Consider the following 7884-nt stretch of genomic DNA (forward strand, 5'->3'; position numbering starts at 1 on the left):
CCAAGGAGGTAACCTAATCAACAAGTTCTCCATAGTCATCTGTCATCACTGAAGAAGCTCTTGCCTCACTGGCATTTCTACCAGAGGTAATTTCAGTAGTGTCTAAAGAGGTTTTCAGCCACCAGGAATCCTCCTTCAATCCAGTTATGGTACATCTGAGGTGCAGAATTATCTCACCTTGTTGATGGGTGATATGAACTTCACAAGATAAGTTACCTTAAGGTTTCCACATCTAGAGAAGCTTCTATTCTCAGACGTAGTCTTGTCGGGGTGTGTGGACATAATATAAATCGTACCAGCACATCGGGTGGCACGATGCTCAGTGGTATCCCTATCTTTAAGCTCTTCTCATTGAGTTTCCAAGAGAGATAACCCTCTGACCCACTCATCTCTGTTAGCTGCACTCTTAGAGATACCACCAGGCTGTAGAGTCACTTGCACGTCATAGCTCTCCATGTGAGAGGCTTTTCTTGAGGCCGATGTCTGGATACCTGTGATGGTCCTCTGGAACTGCCTATTAGGAAAAGTGGGCCATATTCTGTGATTACTGTCATAGAGGTGTCTCTCATGTGAGACCACCTCAACAGCAGATTGTAGACTTCCTCGTCTACCACTACTGAGAGAAGTTCTCAGTCTTGGCTGTGAAATGCTAGTGTTCAGCTTCAAGACAGGTGTTCAGGCTGAAAGGGCTTGAATTTCTATGCCTCCTTTGATTGTCCATGTTCATGAGGACTTTAGAGCACTGTTGCTCTCCCTTGGAAATCAGGCCTCCAATGTGTGATCCTTGAGGATGTGGTTTACCCGCCTTTCGAGCTACTGCAAGGTTCATTTGAGTGGTGTCTGGCCTTCTAGACTGTCTTTTTGTTAGCATTATCAACGTCAAAGAGAGTAGGCAAGCTCCATAGACCTGCTTCTCAGTTCAGCTACTCTGTATCATTTGTCTTCTTGCAGGAATTAGTGGCAGAGACCCTAGCTCCTTTGTCTGCAACCACATGTAGAAGTCCTCCTCAATTATCTTCATCCTCTAGCAAGATAAGATGGTTTTGTGCGTAGTAAGTTTCTGTGGTAAATGAGTGCTGTAGACGTTTCTCTAGCACAAGCTGGAACAAGAAAGAAGTATCCACAAACACCATATTCCTGTGTCTTCGTGAAACGATCATCCGAGTGTACTCATTGTCTAACATGATAGACAAATATCCAACTCGAGTGAGAGCTCACCACGTCAGGGGCATCGTATGACTGTGGACCATCAAGAGGAACCTGTCGGTGTATCAAGCAATGAAGACCTGAGTCTAAAAATGTCAGACCACCTACACCTGATATATTTTTTAGATCTGTGGGATCATCAACAGCCTATATAGGGTCCCTAGTTTCATGAAAGGTTTAGATAAGTATCTGGTGCAGGGTTGGCTCAACTGTGGGTGGTTGGGGTTGGTTAACCCCCTTCAATGTTGCCTTTGATTTGGTTAAGAATGGGAATTATATGTTTCGATATACTTTTTATGAAGATTTGGAGATATCTATGAAAAATGTAGGACTCAATTTACATATGTTTTGGGAGATTTCATTGCTAACGTAGGTCGAAAGAAGAGAGTAGAATCAACAGTAGGCACAATGACAGAGGAGACATACTTGTAGAATTTGTTGAAAAGAATTTATCTCAAAATCATGAACACCTTTTTTTATAAAAGGGAACCTAGAAACTTTATATGGCGAAGCCCAAATAGAGAAACGAAAAGCGAAATAGATTTTATTCTTAGTGAAAAATTAAAAATATATCAGTGTTAAACAAGTTAGTCAAGTGACCATAGAATGGCGAAAAGCAAAATTTGTATAAGTCTAAGGAAAGAATCAGAAAAAAAATAGATTCAAGAAAGAAAATAAACACTCCTGTAATAAGAGCAATATTTGAGTTTTGTTTAGTAATACAAAATAGTTACATGATTAAATAGAAGCAAGTAAGGAAGAGATGAACAATAAATTAACAAAATTTGCAACGGAATTTTCACAAGAAAAAAAAGGTGGGAAAGTTCCCAAATGAAATAAATAAAAACTATTAGGAAACACCAAAAACCTAATAGAGAAAAGATTGGAAATGCGGGTAAAATCTAATAGAGCGGAAATAGAATTAGCAGAACTATCCAAAACAATAAACAAACTTGAAACCTAAGACATTCATAAACACAATAAGACCAAAACTGAGGAAACACTAAAGAAAGGAAGAAGCACCAATTTGATAGAAAAAAAAAACATGTTTGCTTTAAAGGATGATAATGGAAATATCATCAACAAAAGAGATGGAGTGATAAAAATGGCCCAGGATTTCTATACAGTGCTAAGCAATAGTGATATAAGAAATAACTTTGGCAATAGAAATAATGAAACATCCGAACCGGTACCAAATATGATAGTAGAAGTAAAGAAAAAACATTAAAAGGTAAGAAAAGAGGCAAAGCAGCAGGAGGATATGGGCTAACAATTGAGTTAATAATAGCTGGAGGAGATTTCATAGTAGAAAAACTCATTGAACTTTAAACAAAACTTCTGCAAGAATGCTCCATGCCTACAGCTTGGAACCTCCCAATAAGGTTACTCTCCGTTATATATGAAATATTTGCAAAGATCATATTAGTCCAAACAGAAAGACAGCTAGAATTTAATCAACCACGAGAGCAGGCAGGATTTAGAAGTGGGTATTCAACAACTGACCAGCTAAAGAAAAACAATCAACAGAGTATGGCTATCACTATGTAAGCTATCTAAAGGCTATCAAAAAGCTTTTGAGTCTGTCAAAACATCAGGGGTAATGAAAGCCCTTTAAAGACAAGAAAAAGATGAATTTTATGTTAGAAATTTGGAGATATTTATACAGAACGTACAGCAATCCTAAAATCACACAAAGATAGTAAGAACATTCGGATTGAGAAAGGAGTTACGGAAATCCCCATTTCTCCTTGACTATCCACAGCATACCTAAAACAAGTTTTGAGAATTTAGACAAGGAAAAATGTAGGAATTATTATTAATGGGGAATCCCTTAATAACTTAAGATTTGCATATGACATAGTTCTGTTTGGTGACTCATGTGAGGAATTATAGAAAGTAGATTTGATTTGTAGGTAGTAGGTTGGCCAGGGCACCAGCCGCCCGTTGAGATACTACCACTAGAGAGTTATGGGGTCCTTTGTCTGGCCAGACAGTACTATATTGGATCCTTCTCTCTGGTTACGGTTCTTTCTCTTTGCCTACACATACGCCGAATAGTCTGGCCTCTTCTTTACAGATTCTCCTCTGTCCTCATACACCTGACAACACTTGAGATTACTAAACAATTCTTCTTCGCTCAAGGGGTTAACTACTGCACTGTATTTGTTCAGTGGCTATGTTCCTCTTGGTAAGGGTAGAAGCGACTCTTTAGCTATGGTAAGCAGCTCTTCTGGGAGAAGGACACTCCAAAATCAAACCATTGTTCTCTAATTTTGGGAAGTGCCATAGCCTCTGTACCATGGTCTTCCACTGTCTTGGGTTAGAGTTCTCTTGCTTGAGGGTACACTCAGGCACACTATTCTATCTGATTTCTCTTCCTCTTGTTTTGTTAAAGTTTTTATAGTTTATATAGGAAATATCTATTTTAATGTTGTTACTCTTCTTGAAAATATCTCATTTTTCCTTGGTTCTTTTCCTCACTGGGCTATTTTCCCTGTTGGGGCCCCTGGGCTTATAGCATTCTGCTTTTCCAATAGGGTTGTAGCTTAGCAAGTAATAATAATAATAATAATAATAATAATAATAATGCAGAAAGCAGCATCACGTTTGATACAAACAGTGCGAGGAAACCCGCCATAAACTCCAATAAAACCCTTGGCAGTATATGGCTGGAAAACCTTACCAACAGATCTGGAATAAACACTGGAAATAGCAAGTCTCCAGTCTCTATGGTAGCACACTATAGCGAGACTTTGGTTGAGTTACAAGAGCCACAGTCTTCGCTTCTTCTTTCAAATTAAAACACCCAGACACCGTTTGACCTGATTTTCTATTTATGATAATTAAACATTGCAGAATTGCTACTATAGTCAATTGTTTTTAGTGAGGCAGATTTGCACCGACTCGCAGGGGTGCCCTTTTCGCTCGGAAAAAGTTTCCTGATTGCTGATTGGATAGTCAAGATAATTGTAACCAATCAGATAGCAGAACACTTATCCGAGCTAAAAGGGCACCGCTGCAAGTCATTGCAAATGTGCCTCATTAAAAAAAATTGAGTATAGTTGACTTGCTATTCAAACTGCTGCTTTGAGACTTGACAGGAGAATCAGTTTCTACTAGACCTTTGAATTTCAACATCTTACTAGAGTGCTTAACTGTGTTCCTGTAGTCTTTAGACCTATTAAACTATTTATCACATGACCTTGACTTCTTGTGAGCCAGTACCTAATCATGAGCACATACATTTGTTTCACGAAGGTTGGATACTGCATTTCAAAATCACTGTTTTCCAAATTTTGAATGTATGCCTCATTTGGCCATCTCTCCTTCCTGAGCGAAATTGTCATGGATTTATCAAGTTGAATGGGTTAATAGATTGTGAATTATCACTTGATTAATTCTAATAAGAAGAGTCGTTACGGTAAATGAATACCATTACTCATTGTTTTATAAACTTTGAATAATTTTCTTGTATCAAAACTAAGTAACTTTCAGGTTGGCGCCAACCTCAAGAGCCACAATAATAAGTGTGACGATCAATGTCATGTACTTCTTGTCTCCGAAACCATTATTTATTCATATTTACCTATTAATCTTAGATTCTAATATTGTAAAAGTATACTTTTAAGAAATACCCATCCTCTGTCCTCTGTTGTGTAAAGTCACAAGTCATTTCTTCACTTGACATTTCCATGTCTATGTTACAAACTATCTTACCTCGCGGTTTTAAAAAAAAGTGTTGGTAGGATTGAATTTTTTATTTTAATATATTTTTCGTTTATCAAATTCTTCTTCAGAGAGAGAGAGAGAGAGAGAGAGAGAGAGAGAGAGAGAAAGAGAGAGAGAGGGGGGCGGTTATAGTTTAATGAATGTTTGTACCGAGAAAGACTGTTGGGATAATTGAAGTTGCTTTTTTATATTATTTCATGTCGCATAAGTTAAACCAGTAGCGAATGCTTCGAAAAAAAGTTTTTTTTATATATATCCTGACTTCAACAAGACTAAAGCCAGGCTGACACTTGCACGAATCTGTGGCACGCATTGTCACGACTCGAGTCGTGAACTGGCGTGAAGTGTTCGTAAACCCGTCGTGACATCGTGGCATGTCGTGACGAGAATTTTGTAATGTTCAAAATTTTGGTCACGACAAAATTTCGTGACTGGGTCGTGAACTATGCGCGAACTGTTCGTGAACTCGTCGGGACGATGCGGGAAGTGCGCAAACTATGTGTGAACTCGTGAACTCGTCGTGTCAGTTCGTCACCAATGTGGATAGGTCAGCTGTGATTCTGAGGTAATTTTTTTTCCTATCTTCCAGTTCGTGCCACAAAATGTCACGACTTGCCACGACAAATTCGTGGCAAAAAGTCGTGCAAGTGTCAGGGTACCTTAAGTTACTGCTGAGTGGGCTTTTCAGCACGCTGACATGTTCCTATTGATACTTGTTTGATGATTGTCAATAAGTATTTTGAATTTGAATTTAATTTGCAGCAAGAGTCGTTTGTGAATGCGTTATTGTTGTCGTTAACGAATTTCTATCATCTTTGGAAAGGATTTATTATTCTATCAGTAAGTATTGTTTATTTCTGCTTGGAGTTGTTGTGAATGATAAAATCCGTTTATTGTTTATCTTTGATTATGGTGCGGTAGTTTAGTTATCCATAGATATCTATTTTAGTTAGTAGGAATATTCGTAAGTTCTTTAGTGTTTTTTAAAGCAAGCCGTAATTCCTCCTTTGGAATTCTTTTTTTTTTTTCTTTTTGCGGGGGGGGGGGGGGCGTTGACTGTAGGCCTACTGATTGCCACCTGGTTATGATTAGATTGGCGATGACCCAGCATGTATAAGAATTTTGGAATAGACTGTTGTTATAGAATACTTATGTGACTATAGGTGGAACTCTTTTGTTTGTGGTTTATTACCTTCGTCTATTGTTTTGTGAAGGTTATGATAATATATGTTTATATTGATATATTTATGTTTGTTACTCGCTGTTTGTATGTTTGTTTGTTTGTTTGTAATTTATATAACTATAAAACTATTTGACCGAATCTCATGAAATTTAGTGGGATGATTGGCTATTATCAAAAGGCAATTTTATTAAATTTTACGCTTGATTGGGTAAAAGGTCGTCACACAAAAAGTAAAAACGTCTTATTGCTATATCGGTGTCAATTTTTATCCGATTTGCATGAAACTAATGCCAAATGTGCATAATCCAATTACCTATCTTGTGGTATACAACATGATACAGGTGAAGGTAAGACCGACTGTAAGACATTATATATGTGTGTGTTTGTGTGCATATATATGTATATATATATATGTATGTATGTAAATATATATGTATATATATATGTATGTATGTATATATGTGAATATATATGTATAAATATGTATATATGTAAATATATATATATATATATATATATATATATATATATATATATATATATATGTGTGTGTGTGTGTGTGTATACAATATATATATATATATATATATATATATATATATATATATATATATATATATATATATATATATATATATGTGTGTGTGTGTGTGTGTGTATGCATATGTATATATATGTATATGTGTATATATATACGTATATATATATATATATATATATATATATATATATATATATATATATATATATATATATATATTGGGGGGCGTTGAAATAAAGTTTTTAATATCTTCATCCAGCTAAATGACCTTTCACTTCTACGTACTGAAGTTGGCGCAGTCAAAATCCATTTCAAAACAGATAAAAGATATAAATTACATTCATGAGTTCTCAATATAACATGTGCAGCTGGTTGGGTGGTTTTCTTGTTACTTTAGGATGCTGCTCTACATGCTTAGAAAAATAAACATTAATAGCTCTTAATTCAACAATGAATTGTTTGGTGTCGCTTAATTCGCAGGGAGATGACACTGAGAGAATTTTCAAAGTTTCTGGTAATCTTCCTGTGTCATATAGTTACAGATGGCTTCAAACTGTTAGAACTTATATTTATGTCTACTTTAGACTCCAGAGCCTTTAAATATGCGGCCCGAGACTATATAATAAGCTCCCACGAAACATTCGAGTGATTGAAGACATTAAGGCTTTCAAGAGGAAACTGAAGACTTTCTTATCGCTTAATTCGCAGGTAGATGACACTGAGAGAATTTTTTGGTAATCTTCCTGTGTCATATAGTTACAGATGGCTTCAAACTGTTAGAACATAGATTTATGTCTACTTTAGGCTCCAGAGCCTTTGAATATGCGGCCCCGAGACTATATAATAAGCTCCCACGAAACATTCGAGTGATTGAAGACATTAAGGCTTTCAAGAGGAAACTGAAGACTTTCTTATTTCATGAGTCCTTTGACAGTGACTATTTAACAATAAATGAACAATACGCTATATGAAACGTTAAATACTCTGTACCAGGGGGTTCTCAACCGGGGGTGCTCGCACCCCTAGGGAGTGCGAACCTGGTTCCCAAGGGGTGCAAGGATGCCTGTGAAATATTGAAGAAAATATGTTTTTACTCTCGCTTTACATTTTTTCCTGAAAAAAAAAACTTGTTGCTTAGTCTTAAATAGTGTTCGAAGAGATATACCTAAATCTATTTTCCTAATGAAGGGATAAAGTTGCCACAAACTCGAGTCCAGGGTACACG

Source organism: Palaemon carinicauda, chromosome 39, assembly GCF_036898095.1.
Source record: "Palaemon carinicauda isolate YSFRI2023 chromosome 39, ASM3689809v2, whole genome shotgun sequence".
Classification (NCBI taxonomy): Eukaryota; Metazoa; Arthropoda; class Malacostraca; order Decapoda; family Palaemonidae; genus Palaemon; species Palaemon carinicauda.